Below are 20215 nucleotides of genomic sequence, written 5' to 3'. Positions count from 1 at the left end.
GGCTCCATCCCAGGGCCCTGAGATCATGACCTGAGCTGAAGGCAGAGGCTCAACCCACTGAGCCACCCAGGTGCCTCACATACACATATCTTTATATATATCGATATATATCTACCATATCTTTACCCATTTATCTAATGATGGACACTCGGGTAGTAAAATTTGCTATTTTGTTTTTTAGCTTTTTTTTATTTAAATTTTTTATTTTTTAAAAAAGATTTTATTTATTTGACACAGAGATCACAAGTAGGCAGAGAGGCAGACAGAGAGAGAGAGGAAGGGAAGCAGGCTCCCTGCTGAGCAGAGAGCCCGATGCGGGGCTCCATCCCAGGACCCTGGGATCATGACCTGAGCTGAAGGCAGAGGCTTTAACCCACTGAGCCATCCCGGCACCCCTAGTTTTTGGCTTTTTTTTAGAGACACAGAGTATGTGCGAGTTGGGGTCGGGAGGAAGAGAGGTAAAGAGAGAGTCTTAAGCAGGCTCTACACTCAGTGTGAAGACTAGTGCAGGACTCGTTCTCTTTGACTGACTGAGCCAACCAGGTGCCCCTAAAATTTGTCATTTTGAAGTATACAATTCAATGGCATTACATTTACAATATTGTGCAATTGTCACCACTATCTGTTGTCAAAACATTTTCGTCATCCCAAATAGACAATCTAAACCCATTAAGCAATGACCCTTCATTCCTGCCTTCCCTCATCCCCTCGGCCCCGATTGCCTCTAACTCAGTTTCTATCTCTGTGAATTTGCCTAATCTGGGTACTTCGTGTAAGTAGAATCATATGATATTTGTCCTTTTGTGTTAGGTCTATTTCTCTTAGTATAATGTTTTAAGGGTTTACCCATATTATAGTATGTGTCAGAACTTTATTCCTTTTGGGGCACCTGGCCGCTTCAGTCGGTAGAGCCTGCAACTCTTGATCTTGGGGTTGTGAGTTTGAGCCCCACACTGGGTATAGACATTACATAAAAATAAGAAAATCTTTAAAAAATAACTTTATTCTTTTTTATGGATGAATAATACTCCATTGTGTGTATAGACCACATTTTGTTTATCCATTCCTCTGTCGGTGGACACTTAGGTTGTTTCTACTTTTAGGCTATTGTGAATAATGCCACATGCAAAGGCATGCAGGGGTGTGCCAATACGTGTTTGAGTCCCTGTTTTCAATTTTTGGGGTGTATACCGGGGAGTAGTATTGCTGGGTCATGGAAATTCTGTGTTTAGCTTTTGAGGAAGTACCAAACTCTTTGCCATTAGTTCTTGAACAGAGGGCCCTGCATTTTCATTTTGCACTGGGCTCTTCAAGTCATGCAGCGATTCCTCTCTCAGGGCTATCTTCAGAGGCTATCCCAGTCCAAAGACGTCTTTTTTTTTTTTTTTTGGTAAAGATTTTATTTATTTATTTGAGAGTGAAAGAGCACAAGCAGGGGGAGCAGGAGAGGGAGAAGCAGGCTCCCCACAGAGCAGGGAGCTCGATGTGGGACTCGACCCCAAGACCCCGGAACCATGACCTGAGCCGAAGGCAGACACTTAACCATCTAAGCCACCCAGGCACCCAAGGTTATCCCAGTCTAAAACATACCTGAATTACCTGTCCCTCGGGAGGTCCAGCATGTTATCAGCCCTCTATAGCCAGAACTTAGCCGTCCCACCTACTCTAGGGCCTGTGGACCCACATGGTCTTCTTGTCTGTTTACGTTGTATTCTAGAAGGAGAATGGTTAATGTAAGCCATTTAGCTTGAGGACTGAAACCACCAAGTCTCACTTAGTCTCTGCCTTCGGCTCAGGTCATCTGCAGCAACATGGCTGCTCACTAAGCGTGACTTAATTCCACGGTCTTTACCAAATAATTTTACTATTATAGAAACACTCACCAAAGACAAAAGTTGTAAATGGCTGTTGTTTTAGGAACTTACCAAAACCCACTTAAAACTACTTAACTTCAAAAGATAGCAGTAAAGGACTATTAACTCACCTTGCTGTGCCCATAATCCTGACCTTTTATATCATGAGCCTTAGCCGATCCTAATCCACCCCACACCAAAACACCCACCATAAATGCTGAAGCCCTGACTTCACCACCCCTCCACGGATATATTGTTAAAACTGCTAAGAAGGGGGCACCTGGGTGGCTCAGTGGGTTAAGCCTCTGCCTTCAGCTCAGTTCATGATCTCAGGGTCCTGGGATGGAGCCCCGCATCCAGCTGTCTGCTCAGCGGGGAGACTGCTTCCCCTCCCCCTCTGCCTGCCTCTCTGCCAACTTGTGATCTCTATCAAATAAATAAATAAAATATTAAAAAAAACAAAAAACAAAAAACAAAAAATCCCCAAAACTATTAAGAAGAAGGCATATGCCCAGCTCAGTGGGGTGGAGCGTGTAACTCTTGATCGTGGGATTGTAAGTTTGAGTCCCGCTTCAGGAATAGAGATTACTAAAAATAAAATGTTAGGGGCACCTTGGTGGCTCAGTGGGTTAAAGCTTCTGCCTTCGGCTCAGGTCATGATCCCAGGGTCCTTAGATCGAGCCCCACAGCGGGTTCTCTGCTCAGTGGGGAGCCTGCTTCCTCCTCTCTCTCTCTGCCTGCCTCTCTGCCTACTTGTGATCTCTGTCAAATAATTAAATAAAATCTTTAAAAAATAAAATAAAATGTTAAAAAAAAAAACAGCCGAGAACCAAACTCTCTTCACGTCAAGAGCTGTGCCTTATCAACAGATCGTCCTTTTGTTATTTTATGGGAGCCCGTATTTAATCAACTACAGTTTTACCTTCTACGCTATGCATTTGCTCCGATTCTATTTTGGATATTTCATCCCATACCCATTCGTCCATTGATGCGTTGCGTGCCTGCCATAAGTTAGGCACCCTTAGACACTAGCTTTGTGATGACTGAGACAGATGCAGCTTTTATTTTCATAGAGCTCACCCTCTCCTTCATCCTTATATCACATTTCTGCTGCAAGGGAAAGTAGAGACCGAGAACCACTTTCAACTTGAATTTATTTGAAAATGGAGCTTCTCCAGCAAACAAGCCAGGTCTCTGCTTTTTTTTTTTTTTATTTATTTGACAGACAGAGAGATCACAAGTAGGCAGAGAGGCAGGCAGAGAGAGGGGGAAGCAGGCTCCCCGTTGAGCAGAGAGCCCGATGCGGGCCTCGATCCCAGGACCCTGAGATCATGACCTGAGCCAAAGGCAGAGGCTTAACCCACTGAGCCACCCAGGTGCCCCAGGTCTCTGCTTTTTAAATCTGGATGTCTTGATATTGTTGGGGAGGAAAAAACTTTTCTTCTACCCTCTTAGGTTCAGTGCCTGGGGGCCTGCAAATTTAAGCAACAAAAGACAGACAAATAAGAGAAAAGGAATATAAATTTTATTAATATATTTCTTGCAAAGGAGTTCACAGAAAAGAGGTGGTTAGACTTGGTATGGGGGCTTGTATGCTGTCTTTATCAATGGAAAGGAGATTTGGGCTTTAAGGAGCCATACACTGCGAAGTGATGAGGATATATATGGGAAAATGAAGGGTTTTTTTAGTAAGGTCTGTTAATGCAGACTCATCTCCGTGATGACTCCCTTGGTGATAAGAGTCACTCTCTTCCTAGTATGGGAGATGGGGACACCGTCACAAAGGGAAATTTATGCTCTGCTTTTAGGCAGGAAAGTGAAGGGAGGAGAATTCTTCCTTCCTGCATTTTGTTGATTCTCAGATGCCTTCAGCTTAAAATAATTCTTATGCCAGGGTAGCATATTTTTGGGTGGAATATCTTGATCCCCTTCAACTTGATCTTTATTTTTTAATTTTTTTTTAATTGTTTTTTTTAAAGATTTTATTTATTTATTTGACAGAGAGAAATCACAAGTAAGCAGAGAGGCAGGCAGAGAGAGAGGAGGAAGCAGGCTCCCTGCTGAGCAGAAAGCCCGATGTGGGGCTCGAACCCAGGACCTGGGATCATGACCTGAGCCGAAGGCAGCGGCTTAACCCACTGAGCCACCCAGGCGCCCCAATCTTTATTTTTTTAAAGATTTATTTATTTATTGGGTGCCTGGCTGGCTGTCATTTAAGTGTCTGCCTTCACCTCGGGTAAGGATCGCAGGGTCCTGAGATTGAGTCCCACTGAGCCTGCTTCTCCTTGTTCTTCTGCTGGCAGCTCCCCCTGCTTGTAATCTCTCTCTCTGCCCAAATCTTTACATCTTAAAAAAAAAAAAAAGATTTATTTATTTGAGAGAGAGAGAGAGAGAGAGCATGCCTGTGAGTTGGGAGAGAGAATCTTCAAGCAGACTCCTCGGCTGAGCTCAGAGCCCCAGGCAAGCCTCCAACCCACAAGCCATAAGATCATGACCTGAGCCGAAAGCAAGGGTCAAGACACTCAACCGACTGAGCCACCCAGGTGCCCCCATTAGAAGGCAAGGCAGCAAGATGTTCTTTGAATGAGATTGTGGCTCGTAATGGTTCCTTCTTACTGCTATGCTACCTTACCTCCGAGGTACTCCTTGTGTCCTGGTGCTGGTCCTTGCTGCGTTTCAGGGACAGAGCCCAGGGCTTGGATGTTGTGAAGCCGCCTGAGCCTCCCCAACCGGGCTGTTTTGAAGCCCTGTGTCCAGTTGGTGAAATGACCCCCAGGAGGCACATGAGAGCCCCCCGAGGGATATTTCCAGGATATGCCATCAGTCTGGTAAGGAAGGGACCTATCAGAGGCTTCACCAAGAGATTAGGACCCGCCAGACCGGTTTGTCAGCCAGCTCCAGCCACTTTGGGGTAACTGTTGGCCGTCTGGGGGAACACAAATCTAGATGCTCAAACAATTCTCTCAATGTTTGGTTTTCTTTTAACTGAAGAAGCGCTTTCACTTTTCTTCACGTTTAATCTGTGTTGCAGCTGGTTCTTAGAGACCCTCTAGCCCAGTCCGTTGATCTTGTGAGTTTCAGAAGGCACCCCACCCCCATCCCCGCTCCCATGGCTCCTTCCCCATGCATGTGATTACATCTTTCCTTGGTAATGGGGTTTCGACTGGTCTTTTGTAGCCTACGAAGCCACAATGGGACAAGAATATTCTCCCCTTATTTTTATCAGGCGCTTTTATTTCCTGAGCTGTTTTTGTAAGTGTGCTTGTTTCTGGTTCTGCTCCTCATCTGGAAGGGGGCCCAGGATTCAGGGATAAGATTAGATGCCCTGCTGTGTCAATTGGTCTTTAAAAGAAAGAAGCAAAAGTTGATCACATGCTGAAGCTCAGGGCCGATGCAGAACCGCCTCCCAAGAGGCCAATCAATTTCAATTAAGGAGATTAAAAGCCCCGAGCACTGAGAGGCCTGGTCACGGGTTTCTGAATGCCTTGCTCCTCCAGCAGCCTAAAAAGCAGGCAGTGGACCCCGGAAGCACTGGATCTCGTCCTCCAGGCCAATGTCAAGACCACAGTGAGGGAGCACATGCAAAAGAAGAGGCTAGCTGAAGGGGCGCAGTGATCCTTCACAGGGTCCTACTGGCATCTGTCACTGTCCTTACCCCCACCAGGTATCCAGATCCACATTACTAGGTAAACCAACCGAGTGCAAACTAACACCCCATCATACTTCCCGCAGGACCCAACTACCCCAGGTTCTCATGGTTTGTTCCCTCCCCTTCTACTGGGCTTCACAGAGGCTCTGAGGTGTCTGCCCTCCCCACCGGATTCCAGACCCCACCTTCCCTAACTGCCCGGGCATCCTAGAGCCCACACCACTGAGGGGTGAGGGCAGGGGCCAGAGAGGGGGATTGCCCAGCAGAGGAGAAGGGTCTTAGCACCCCACAGGGTCTGCATCTTACCAGCTCTGCATTGGCCCTGAGTCAGCACGTGAACAAGTTTCTTTTTAAGAATGGTTGGCACACCAGGGTATCCCCTCAGCACCCAGGGATCTCAGCGAGCCTTCCTTGCCATGTGTCTCAAAATGGAACAACCGCCCACCTCACCGGATTGGCCAGCCTCCCAGGAGGTCACACATGTATACATCAAGTGCCTGACATCCCCTTGCCACTGTCCATAGGCAGCCTTTCCGATGACAGCGGCCCTGCGCAGTTGGGGAGGTGGGGGGTGGGTTGACATACAGCACCGCTCCCCCCATGTGGTGGTTTTTGTTCAGAAGCCAGTGACTCAACAGTACTGTTAGTGCCCAGCCATCATGTTCTGTCTGCCACGAATGCTGTGTAAATATCGACGCTGGGTCACCGGCCAGGGACAGGGAGAACCAGGGCTGAAGAAGGGGGATGCCGGGATGCAGGGGAGGGGGCTTAGCCTGCTGCAGCTGGAGCAGGGCAGGAAGGAAGAAGGGCTCTCCGGGGAGGGGATTGGCAGGATACTCGGACAAGAAAGAGAAGTGGCCAGCAACTCTGCTTCGTGCCCTGGAGTAGCTACAGAGACAACAAGATCTAGCAAACACCAGGAGTCTGAAGCCTCTGTTCCCCCTCGCTTCTCTCTCTGCCACTTCTCCTCTCACTGCTGTCCTATTTACAGGCCGGTCGGGTGAGAGAAGGTGCCAAGGAGGAGGCTTGGTCCAGGCCATGTGGCTGCACGTCTCTAAAGGACAGGAGGGGCCGCTGTGGACCACCACTGCATCGAGAAGTATGGGGTCACAGCTCTCCCAGGCCTCTGGGGTGCCAGGTGCCCAAGGTCGGCTCCTGCACTTGCTCGAGGTCACTCTAGTTCATGGCAGGGCCATTTCCCGTGGTCCTTCTCCCAAACCTCTGGCTTCCTGGGCCTGCTTTCATCCCTGACCTACTTCTCCCAAGATAATTGAGAAACAAATGACCACAGCTGCAGGCCTCAGCTTGCTGGGAAGGCTTGGGATGGCTGTTCATCAACATGAAAGCATCTGGACCTTTTTTCTCCCCTAAAACAACAAGAAAAGTAAGTCTTGGGCAGATTGCATTAAATACAAATGGCATATTTCTGGATACAGACATATTTTACAAATGTAGAAAAATGGAACTTAATGGAACTTATCATTCACATTGAAGAGGAGGAAACTATTGCTTTGTGGAGTTTTAAGGAAGCTCTAAGTTGCTAAAGAAGGAGTAGATGAGCTTCTCAGAGGAAGCCTTGCCTCCAGGTAGGACCAGCTTTGTGGGAGGGAAGGGATCTGGAGCAACCAGCCCGTCCTTCTTAAGATAGAAACTACCTGTGGGATGGCTGCTCCATCAGGCAACAGGGAGGCCCTGGGGTGTGATGTGCCCTGGGACCCGCCTTCTTCTTCTTCTTCTTTTTTTTTTTTTTTAAGATTTTGTTTATTTATTTGAGAGACAGAGTGAGAGAGAGCATGAGAGGGGAGAGGGCCAGAAGGGGAAGCCCACTGCCTGTGGAGCTGGGAGCCTGATGTGGGACTCGATCCTGGGACTCTGGGATCATGACCTGAGCCAAGGGCAGTTGCTTAACCAACTGAGCCACCCAGGCACCCAAAATAAAATCTTTAAAAAAAAAAAAATTGCTGACCAAAGAGAAGAGTGGAACAGTAGATTTACTCCATGTCTAAGCTAAACATGGACCTTGTGAGCACCAAACAGCTGGTCGGTCTGGGCTTTCTGGGCTCTGGCATAGGGAAACCCCATAGACACATAGACATGATCCTGGGGCACTGGGCTCACTGTCAGGAGACCAGGGGTCTCTCATTCATCATCGGTAAAGTGGCAGCAACAACCCCAGTATTAGTTGGCAGGGGCGGGGGGATGCCCTAACCAAGCCCCACGGCGTGAGGGGTTTAAACAACAGAAATGTATTTTCCCATAATCCCTTCCCTCATGGCCTCAGAAGGAACCAGTCCTGCACATGACTCCATGTCCGGTTTCTAACCACCAGAACTGTGAGAAAATAAATGTCTCCCGCAATGAAATAAGGGGTGAGCCTGCGATCCCCCAGATTCAGCCTGACTAAACAGATTATGTGTCCGCGCAGAACCGCGCCTCAGCCTTCCCCACTCCACCGAATGTGTGACTTTGACCATGTAATCGCTCCAGGTTAAAATTTATGTATAAAGCACAGATAATAAAAATAACATCTATTTATCTCCCCAGGTGTTCTGAGCCTTCAGTGTGGTCGCGGGGATGATGGATCACAAAACGAAACAAATGAGTCTTTGGGACAGTTGACCCAGGGGCAAAATCAGCTACCACAACAAAAAAAGACAAGCTTGCAAACCAACAAGAGAAGACAAGATTGTAATGCCTTCCTAACAACGTTGCTTTATTGATGCGATGCAAGGAAAATGACATTAGATTCTATCGATTCTCTTTGAGATCTAATAATATGCTTTATTCAGATCTTATTCACAGACAGCTTTCTCCATGGTCTTCTCTGGAGCTGAAATTGGCCAGTTACAAACAGAATTTGTTCTCCTGTCCTTTGAAATCACAAAAGCGGACGTGTTTTAGAACACAAAAGATACCAAGCTTTCTCGGGGAAACAAAGCAGAGCTGGAAAAAAGAAAAAAAAAAAAAAAAAGAAAAAAAAACTCCCCTTTAAACAAAATTGAAAGCATGGCTTACTTGAGATTTATTTGATTACAAAGTCTTTCTCCGGGCTAATCAGTTTTAGAAGCCGTTCCTATTGGCACCAATGAGCCAATAAAAAATCCAGAAGGAGAGAAGAAGTATCACAACTCAGGGAAACAGGGTTGTTCATTTTTTTAAAAAAGCATTGAATTAATGTTTACGCTGCAGAGTCCAATTATTTATACGTATGCTATAGGTTTTGCATCCCCAGAATTTGTTAGCATTCAGAGTATGATAAATTGTACCTGACTGACTGGTGAAAAATCATCTCGAGGAGGATTTTTTTTTTTTCCAGTGGGAAAATATGTAGATGACACACAGTGGTTTATTGGAACTGTTCTTCAGATGAACAGCCTGAAGGGAGAGGCAAGTTTTTAGATGTCACAACGAATGGTTAAGAATTTCGGCTATGGGGTAGTGTTATCAAGCTCATCGAGTCACTGCACTTCTCTACCTCATGTTCATCATCTCTCCAGTAAGTTCCAAACTCAGGGTTTTCTGCAAATTTTCAGAATCTAATCTATGTCAGCTTTTGTATCATTATTGAGAATCTTTTCCTGTGTATACTGCATCTGCAAAAAAATTACAAAAAGGATTAAATCTTTTGGAAAAAAAAAAAACAACAAAGTAGGTCTTTTGCACCTCCTTAATGCATGTACTATGTCAGGTCTAAGAAGGGAGGTTAACAAGTGTTAGGAAGCCCATGGAGAAACCAGAACACTCGTTTGTTGCTGGTGGGGCATTGAAGGGTCAGACCCTCTGGAAATCTGGTCGTTCCTTAAAAAAGTGAAGCACAGGGTTACTCTTGGCCCAGCAGCTCCACTCCTAGCTGTATGTATACCCAAGGGCATCTAATACATGCATCTCTATAAAATTTGCCTATAGATGTTCATTGCAGCATTATTCACAATAGCCAAAAGGCAGAAACAGCTTAGGTATCTATCAGCTCATGAGTGGATAAGCAAATCATGGTAGAATATCATCTGGCCAAAAGTAGCAATGATAACACTGGCAGATGCTACAATGCGGATAAACTATACATTGTACTAAGTCAAAGAAGTCAGGCGTCACAAAAGACACCTTGGTATGATTCCGTTTTAAAAAAAAATTTTTTTGATGTAGAAGTTTTATTTTTATCACTGGCAAATTGTATTTTCTCTTCTGATTTTTAAAAAAAAGTCATTTATTTTTTAAGTAATTCCTACACCCAGTGTGGGGCTTGAACTTACAACCCTGAGATACAGAGTTGCATTCTGTGACAGCTGAGCCAGCCAGCCACCCCTCTTGTGATTATTTGAATACGATATTGTTAGTTTCAGGTGTATAACATAGTGATCCATCTTATGCATTTGTTCTGAAATGACCGCTTTGATAAGTGTAGTCACTGTGGGTGATTCCATTTATGTGAAAGACACAGAACAGGCAAATCCAGAGAGACCAGAAAGTAATTATCTGTTGCCTAGGTTGGGTCAAGGAGCTAATGGGTGCAGGGTTTCTGGAATTTGGTAGTGATGATGGTTGTGCAACTTTGTGACTGTACTAAAAACTACTGAGTTGTACACTTTAATATGGTTAGTTTTATGGTCTATGAATTATTTCTGGGGGAAAAATTTTGAAGGCTTAATGTGGAAGATAAGAAGGAAACAAAAACATTGCAGCATCCAGAGATAATCACCGCAAATGTTTTGATGTAGTAGATCCTTCAGACTCAAATGCAAATATACACATTTAAAAAATAATAATAAAATGGGATCACACAGTGCATACTGCTGAGTGGAAGTTTTATTTTTATAATAGTATTCTGTATTAGGAAATTGCCTCTACACTTCGGTGACTTCTACCTTGGAATCTTCCAGAATGTCTGGCCTTTCGACATTTCTTGCCATGTTGTTCTCTTTCCAAAGCTCTTCAGGAGCACTTTCCAAACTATTTTGCACTCCTCGGATCACCAGGGTACTTCCGGGGCTTGCTGTCCCAACTTGCCCCGTGTTATATTTCATTAACACCTATAATTTCTATAGAATTGATTCATAAATCCATATTTCTACCTTGACTTTTATCCCCTCTACTAGGCATCTCCAAATGCCTACTGGAAATGACTAAAATCGAACTCATTATACTTTTCAATGCCACAGCCTGGCACAGCAGAGGATGTGCTGAGTGGTGAATCTTGAGAGGAGAGTTCATGCCCACACTTAACCTTTCTGATTCAAATCAGGCTTCTTGGAAGTTATGGAGACCTATTCTGGCTAATTTAGAAATGGGATGCAGGGAGGAACGTGTGATCGCTCTTGCCACAGGCAGGAAGGCTGGATATAGGACGGGGCAGTGAAAAACAGCACCCGTCCACTTCGCTTAGCCTTGATTTCTTTAAACCGAGAAAGATGGGGATAATTTCGCCTCATGGGATTTGTAAGGAAGACAGTTGGGATTCTGGAAGATACTTTGTAAACCAGGAACCCCTGCACAGGTGTGAAGTTGTTTATACCAGAAAGTGAGGTTTTCTTTCCAGTTTCTGTTCTGTTCCTGACCATTTGTAAACTCTGTGTCCCCTAAGCATCCTCCCTTACCCATTAGCAGGCCCTTCTCGCCTCCATGCCCCCTCCCCCCTCCACACCTCCGTATCCAAGCCACAGGGTTTTTGTTCATTATTCCTTCACCTTTCTCCCACCTTTTTCTCCCCATCATCACTGGCACCTTATTCAGCTGCACCAATGGAAACCAATCTTTCCCAAGCCTGATTACACATTGGACTCACCTGGTGTAATGATTTCTGCCTCAGAAGGCCTATCACAGACCTCCTTGTTTATTTTCTTTTTTAAGATTTTATTTATTTATTTGACAGAGAGAGAGAGATCACAAGTAGGCAGAGAGGAAGGCAGAGAGGGCGGGGGGAACAGGCTCCCCGCTGAGCAGAGAGCCAGATGTGGGGCTCAATGAGATCATGGTCATGACCCGATCACGACTCAAGCTAAAGGCAGAGGATTAATCCACTGAGCCACCCAGGCGCCCCCCCCCCACCTCGTTTATTCTTAAGCTCCTAAGGAGGGCACAACAGAAACGGGCCCACCCTCCGGAACTGAGAACCAAGTTTCTCACTTGGAGCACTCATCCCCAGAAAGTAAGTTTGGAAAACGCTGCATCCATCTCCCTCTTCAAGATCCACAATTTCAAGAGGTCCTGCAGGTAAGATACCTGGACGACTGTGCAAATGCGTAAGGCCTAGGAGACTGTAAACCCATTCTGTCCCGTGATACTGTGGTTTATAGTAAAAAATATGTATTTGGGCTTGTTTCTGGTTCAAAATTCCTCCAAACCGTTGGAATTTCCTCAATGATAAGAGCCACAAAGGTGTTTGTTATGTAAAGGAGGTGACTTTTGGACCCCACTCAGGCTAAGGTGGTTGGCCGGAGAACCAGACTTGCCCTCCCTCCAGTATCCCACACACCTCCCCCACCCCGCCCTTCTGGTGAAGGGAGAGGAGCTGGAGGTTGAGTTCAAACAGGAATTTGAATCTAACGTGCCTGTGTAATGAAACCTCCATGAAAACCCGAAAGGAGAGGACTCCGAGAACTTCCAGGCTGGTGGGCACGGGGAGATTCGGGGAGAGTGGCGCGCCCAGAGAGCCGGAGGCGCCTCACCCCTTTCCCCACACCTGGCCCTGTGCCCCCTTCCATCTGGCTGTTCCTGAGTCCTCTCGTTTTATATGATAAATTGATCATCTAGGAAGTAAAGTGCTTCTGAATTCTGTGAGCCACTCAGGCCAGCTGATCGAACCTGAGGAAGGGGTCATGGAGCCGGTATGACCTCCGGAAGTGTTGACGTTTTGACTCTTTGCTGACCCTTTGAAAGCAATGACCGCGCATAGGTTCTTTTAGACTCTCTTCTGGGTGCAGGGCCCTCATCCGGTAGGTGTGCAGTAAACGGTTGTTGGTTTGCTTCCCGTCTTTTGGGACTCGGTGGTTTTGCTATCTTCTCCAGCTGCTGCTGCTGGACCTCCTGGGACGTGATGGTGGTGTCAGTGTCATTCTGGAGGGCAGGGTGCTCAGGCAGCCATGTGCAGGGAGGGAAGGGAGGTCTGGGAGGAACCCGCTGGCCGACTCGGACTTAGGGAAGGGAGTGACAGGCTGAGTCTGTGCCCAAGGAGGAGAGGTCTGGTGTTAATCCTTGATCTAACTCCTCTCTGCTGTCTGGGGTCCTCGATCAGAGCAACCACAAAAAAGAAGGGGCTGGGTTTCAAATTTTCCCCATAGCAGCAGTTCCCACCCTTGGCCCCACCTCCACGGGGGTCCCTGGAGAATCAGGCACTTCCCATTGCTTCTATAACTAGCCACCTGGTTCTCTCTAGTCAGAAGGTAAAGGGCAGTGATGCTGTCACAGGGAAAGCTTTGAATTGCTCGAATTCATTGAGGGAGCGAATTCACACCTTGTTCTCTGTTGGTCACAAGTTACTGGTAATCCTCTTCATGGCTCCGAGGATGGGGCCCTGCCTACCTCCCAGGTGTTCTGGGGCTGTGGCTCCCAAACTTTGGTGCGTATCAGGAGAGGCTGGGGGTGGTGGTGGCGGTTTAACACCCACTGCGCCCCGCCCCAGAGCCTCTGGGTGAGCTCCGGGAGATTGACATCTCCACCAAGTTCCGGGGTGACCGCAATGCTGCCCATCTGGGGAATCCCAGCTTGCGGAGCACTGGCTTTTGGCATCACCTGCAAGAAATATCTCCCTCCTAAATTAGGGGGTTCTAAGTGATTTCCGTGGCTTTCTTCATTCTGGAGATCGTCTTTCTTCCATTTAGTCTCCCCCGATTCCTGTCCGGACAGATGGACAGTGGAGAGTGGGAGGAAATCGAGGATAAAAAGACACCAGAGCTAAGCGAGTGACAGATCCAGTATTTAAACTCTGGTCATTCTGGTTGCAAAACTCCTTCTTTTCAGCACTCTGCTGTGTTCTCTTGAAAGCTTTTTAATAAAGAACCTGTTGTCAGGTTGAAGACACGAGCTCCTTCTCGGCCTCTTTCTGGCACTATGAGGATATTTCAAACGAAATGATTCAAGTAAAACACTTAAGGCCCGACATAGACAAGATAGCCAATACCTTTACATAGAAATACATCCTAAACCATAAGGTTCAGAAGCATGGCCTCTAGATCAGAATGCCTGGGCTTGAATCCTGGCTCAGTCACATAGTAGGTATATGACAGGGGGAGAGTTATTTCAGCTCTTTGAGACTCAGTGTCCTCATCTGTGAAATGGGCATGATAATAGTACTTCTGGACTTATAACGGAGATTAACTGAATTAGTATGGGTAAGATACTGAGGACAGTTCCTGGCTCTGAAGAAGCCTCAATACACATGTGTTCAATGCTTTTGTGCAAAATCCTGGCTCCATGCTTTTGTGCAAACTAAGGTATAAAGAGCACTGGAAAAGAATATCATATATGCCCATCTCACCCGGGTCCTTCTGAACACTTCTCTCTGGAGTCAGAGTCCCATTCCCTGGTTTCAAATCTTGACTAAAACCAGTCCTTAGGTCTGGGAGCTGAAACAGGTCACTTCCCTTTTTTCCACCTGTTAAATGAGGATAATAATCGGATGTACTCTAGTTACACTACATGGCCTGAACTGCTTAAATTCTTGGCCCCATTTGCCTCAGCAGCTCCCCCCACCCCCGACACACTGTGGTGTTTTTGTTTTTGTTTTCAGGTAGTCCTTCTCCGAATCCCAAAGGCCCTGAGGGTGTCGTTTTTTGAACTGATTTGTCAAATGCCCTTGTAGCTCCGATGGGCTGCTTCTTGTCTTGCCGCTAATACATTTTTTACAGAGCATCATCTCCAGTTTCCTTTCAAGTTACGGAGAGGATATCCTTTTCTGGTTAAGCCTGCGCAATGGTTGGTTTTTTTTTCCCCCTCCCTTTCAAAGTAAAGCCTTAACCTTCAGAGTCCTGTAAATAGGTTCAATGTACATACCATTGGAGTAGCGAGTTGAAGTTTTCACTGGAACTTATGTGACATTTCAGAAGCCGGCATTACAAGGAGTTATGCTGGTATTTTGGACATTTCCTAACAGCATCCAAGCGGCATTACATAGTCACGGATCTATAGACCACTGAGCCCTTTCTTCCTACTCGTCATTCTTTTACAAAGGGTAACTAAGCTGATAGTAAAATATCGTCTGTACCTTTTTAAAGCTGTAGCTGCCTGTTGGTATACATTTTGGGGACATCCTGCAATCTGACTATGTTTGTAGTTACAATGACCATGACTTCTAACTTTACAAAAAGAAGTGCGTTTCTGAAATTAAGAAGTACGATCAGGCTGAACATACTATTTAACGGTAAACATACCACGTTTCTCCACGCTGTTCAGTTTCCTATTATTAAAAAATCTTTAATTTCCCTTCTCATTGCAAAAGCAGCATGTTCTTGACCACAATATTAATTTAGGTAAATGACAGGAAGAAACTTAAAGAACCTATAATCTTACCATCCAGAGATAACTGATCAACAGGTGGGTGTAGCTCTCTTTGAATTTTTTTTCTATGATTTTCTGCATTCAAAAAAAAAAAAAAAGATCCTGCAGTATTTATTTTTCTGTGACCTGCTTTTTTTCAATGAATTTATTGTGGATTTCTATGTACACCACTTAGAATGGCTGCATAGTATCCCATTTTAAGGAGGTATTGGAATTTAAACTATGGTTGGTCATTGTAAATTGTCGTGGTTGGTTGGTTGGTTTTATTACTTTAGCTATGTGTGATGAACTCGCTGTGGTTTTGTGGCTTGGTCTTTGGATAGATCTTTATTGCTTTCAGAAAAATTCTTTCGGGCACAATTGCTGAGTCAACGGTTTTGCACAAATTTGATTTATGTTGCCAAACCACCCCCAGAAATACTGTACTAATTAACGTGCCTATCGGTCGTATCTAAGTGCCTTTCATTACAAGAAACACTGGTGCAACCTTTCTTTAAACTTCTGCCAGTTGAATGAATAACCAAAATATTTCCTGGTACTATATTAATTTGTATTTCTTGGTTTCATTTGAGCATTTTAGTATTTACTGGCCATTTGATTTATGAGTTGGATGTGTAATAAGTATAATCTTAACAACCATTTAGTTTGCAAATATTTTTCTCATTTTGTCATTTGCTATTAAGTCTTGTGAAATTTTGGTGCACCTGGCTGGCTCAGTCCATGAGTCATGTGACTCTTGATCTTAGGGTTGTTAAGTTCGAGCCCCACATTGGGTGTAGAGATTACTTAAAAATAAAATCTTTAAGGGGCCCCTAGGTGGCTCAGTGGGCTGGGCGTCTGACTTGGGTTCAGGTCATGATCTTGGGGTCCTGGGATCAAGCCCACTTCTGGCTCTGTGCTCAGTGGGGAGTCTGCTTCTCCCTCTCCCTTTGTCCCTCCCCGCCCTGCTTGTGTGCTCTCTTTCTCTTTTTCTCAAATGGATGAATAAAATCTTAAAAAAAGTTAAACTTTTTTGGTAAAATTTTGAAAGTATGATTTAAATGTTTTTAGTTAATGAATTCATTTTTACTTGATAATTTCTTCATGTTTTGGAAATCCTTTCTCTCCTCAAGCTTATGGAAATAAGAATTTAAAACTTCCTAGTATTTTTATTATTTGTTTTGCTTGAATCCTTGAAATACCTGGAATCAGTTGGCACATACAGGGTAAGGTAGGAGGGTCTAACTTCATGAGTAGTTTTTATGACCTGTTCATTGTGATAGAATTCACACAAGAAAATTCACATACTGTAGACTGAACGTTCATGTAGAAGTCTTCTGTGTACACATTTTCAGTTCTCTTGGGTCTATTCCTAGGAGTGTAACTGCTAGGTCTTACGGTGAGTCTATGTTAATTTTTAGAGGAATTGCCAATCTGTTTTCCAAAGAGACTGCACCATTTTACATTCCCACCAGCAATGTTTGAGGGTTCCAATTTCTCCACATTCGTACAACACTGTTGTCTGTCATTTGATTCCAGTCTTCTTTGTGGGTGTGAAGTGGTATCTGGCGGCTTTAATTTGCATTTCCCTAATGACTGTAATGTTGAGCATCTTTTCATGTGCTTATCAGCTTATTGGCCATTTAGATATCTTTTGAGAGAAGTCTGTTGGAATCTTTTGCCCATTTTTAAATTGGGTTATCTTTTTATTTTTTAGTTGTAAAAGTTCTTTATATATCCTAGATACAAATTCTTTATCAGATATATGCTTCGGAAATCTGTTCTTCCCTTCTGTGAGTTGTCTTTTGACTTTCTTTGAAGCACAGAAGTGTTTTATTTCTGTGATGTCCCGCGTTCATCTAGTTTTCTTTGTCCTTTGTGCTTTGGGTGTCCTATCTAAGAAGCGATCACCTGCCCCAAGAGTGTGAAGACTTACCTCTCTGTTTTCTTCAAGTTTTAGAGTGTTAGCTTTTACATTTAGGTCTATGATCCATTTTGAGTTAATTTTGTTCTTGCAAATGGCTGGCTGGTTGCCTTCAACGCTATTTATCGAATCATTTGTCTTTTCCTGCCATTTAAAATGATATTTGTGGAACCAACAACTCATTGTCCCCAGTATCCATTCTCCCACTCCTCTTGGTAGTAACAGAATGCAAATTCTCGCTGGGCACATAGTCATCCAGCTAGAAATATATTTCTTAGCCCCTCCTTCGTTGTAGCAGAAGTGATCTATGCAACCCCCAAATCAAGTTTTCCTAAGGAAATTGTTCCCCTCCAGGAACTTTTTCCCACCTTCGCATGAGCTCAAACGTAGACTTCTGCTGGTGAGCCAGCTTTGACAACATGGTTGTAGACCTCTTCTAGGAGATGAGAGAACAATAAGATATGAGTGGGTTTCAAGATGATCTCATGGAACAGAGCTACCTACCATCAGTATGGACCACGCAACCCACTCTGGGCCATTCTGAGTTAGAGGGAAAAAAAAAATCTGTATTTCATTTGAGCCCCCTTTATATTTAGGCCTCTTGTCATTACAATATCTTTAATATGTGCTATATGTCTCTATAGGTAAGGTTTTCCTTAAATTCCCGTTCTATTTTATCGATCTATTCTTATACCAAAACCACAGCTTCAATTTCTGTAGTTTTATAATATGTTTAAGTGAGGGAATGAAGAGAGGGGAGTAAGATTCTGTCACAGTTCCTAAAGCATTTTCTTGGCTCTTCTCCTGCATTCAATCTGTCCAATGAATTCAGACTAATTTTGTCAACTTCCACCGCCTTCTCCTTCCCACCTCCAAAGTCCCTGGGTACTTTCCAATCAAAAGTCATTTCTTGGTCTTTGAGAGTTTGTTCATTTTCTAAAACTATATATTTTGCTAGCTTAGGCATGATCGAGGTGCATTTTGGCTCCTCTTGCTTCATACGGGTGGTAGCCTGTGTCCAGGACTCAGCCCGATGCTGAAATACGCCCACCCCACTAGGACTGGTGAGCCAGTCCCATGAGGACAAAGTACAGGAAAGATGAGCTGTGGTTCTCGCCCCCCAAGGAATACCAACACCATGGAGGTGGGTAGGACAGACATACTTGAACAGTGCAGGACACAAACCAAAGAAACAGAATCTTCATGATGAGAGTCAAGGCTGTCCACAGCTGTGGGTCTGTCTGTTACAGGGAGAATTGGCAAGAGGAGTGGAAGGAGGTCGCAATGCTTCACACTGTGAAATAGTTCCCCTAACCGGGCAGTGTTACAATATTCCTCACAAGAGGGGGATGGGGTTAGCATAGGGGTTGTTAGCTGAGTTGCTTCTGGTTTCCAGGGGTTAGAAATACATCACTTTTGGAGGATGCTTAATTCAGTAATATACAGAGTAAGTGCCATCTATTCTAATGTATTCTCTTTTTCTGCCCATTGCTAGAGTAGAGCAGAAGGTCGTTTTTTCTACCAGAATATGCAATTGGTCCACCACTTCATTGAACCAATTTAGGACGCTCAATTTCCTTTGTAAAATTGATTTTTCACTCCGTATTCACATCGAGGGCCCTCCATGTTTTGAACTGTTAACGGTGGCGTGGTGGAGAGTGTGAACACCTGAAAGTCAAGAAAGCCAGTTTCTGGCCAGTGCCTCCATTTCCCATTTGCCATTAACAGATTAAAAATGGCAAAAAAAAAAAAAAAAAAAAAAAAAACCAACCAAAAACCAAAAAAACAAAAAACCCCAACCCACACAATTAAAAAGGCCCTTAAGTATCAAGTCTTTTTGAAATATCAGCATGTGTAACACACAGCATACTCAGGTTATCCCGCCTGGGCTTTGTTTCCAGACTGTTCTTTGGCTTTTTCATATGTATATTTCATATATATGTGTGTGTGTGTGTGTGTGTATAGTTTTAGGGGGATTATCTGTTGCCTACTGTTGAGGTTACAAAGTACAGACTGAGATGGTTTGTGTAAATTTGAAGGGTTGCTCTGAATCATTTGAGTTCCCAAATTCTCATGGGTCCCACTTACATGTCTTGCATGGCACTTGTGCTCTGTTGATGAAGAGTGCCCATAAAGGGACAGAGAAAGGGCATGGGATTGAAGACTAGGGGACAGAAGAAAGGAGAGGGCAGCACACAACACCCCTCATCTGTCACAGTCCACCCCTTCTTGGGGAGAGTGATGTCCAGAAAATGTCTGAACCAGAGCCTGAAATGTTTCCTTCATGGTCTTACAGATAAGGTCCCTGACCTCATGAGGCTTAGATGCCGGTAGAAAACAGGCCATAAACAATCATGTTGTTAAGCAAGGCAGTGTCAGAGAGTGGTAAGTGACAAGACAGAGCCTGTGACCTGACGGGAGCCAGTGGCTGCTTGTGAGCCTCGGGTTAGGACTCGCTCTGTGCTGATGTGTAGTTGAGACTCGAGTCATGCTGCATGAAGGGTGCTGTGAATCTTGATTGCCTCTAGTTTGGGGCTGAGCTCCAAGTTCAAGTGCCTTCTCTGGTTCAGGAGCATACTGTACCTTATATCCTGGTGTTTCCTTAGGGCTCACACTTTGTGAATGATGGTCCTGGCGAGGACTTTGGCTCACTGTTCTCCTGGCCTCTAGAACAGCACCAGACACATTCTACGTGTTCAACACACACACGTTGAATGAATGCATGGAGTCACTTCCACACCCTAACGCACCTGTCATTCTTCTCCCAATGGCGCCTCTCCGTGCTCCCTACCTTAAGGAGCACAAAGGACCCTGAGGTTCCCCAACCAGAGCTCCTCCCTAGAGCTGCACTCCCCTTTCTACCCCAGGCTAGTCCTGTTGGATCTCTCCTGCTCAGGCATTCAGGGCTGTGTCCTCATGGCAGCTTGATCTAACGCTAGCTATTCCAGCAGCTTCTTAATGGGACTCCCTACTTGAGGCTCGCCTGTGACCAGTCAGTGTACCATATTTTAGCCAGACAGATCAATATGTTCTATGAATCTGATCAAGAGCTCTTAGGGTGACTCAGGGGCCCTCACGACCTCTCACCCCTGCCCTGTTGTCTTCCCAGTTTCTTGGGATGGTCTGCATGGCCTGGCATATTTGGTCTGGAGCCAACCTCCCCAGTCTTGGCCCTCACTGCTCTGTCCCTTGCTTCCAAGCGTCCCTGCCGGACTGATCCAATGCAGCACCTGCCCACAGTGGGTGTTTAGTGAACGGCTGAGCTGGGCACGAGGTGCCCCCGGGGAATGAGCCAGTGACTGCTCCCAATCACGCTGTGAG

This window comes from Lutra lutra, chromosome 8 (assembly GCF_902655055.1).
Source record: "Lutra lutra chromosome 8, mLutLut1.2, whole genome shotgun sequence".
NCBI lineage: Eukaryota > Metazoa > Chordata > Mammalia > Carnivora > Mustelidae > Lutra > Lutra lutra.
This window is presented reverse-complemented; position numbering follows the sequence as displayed.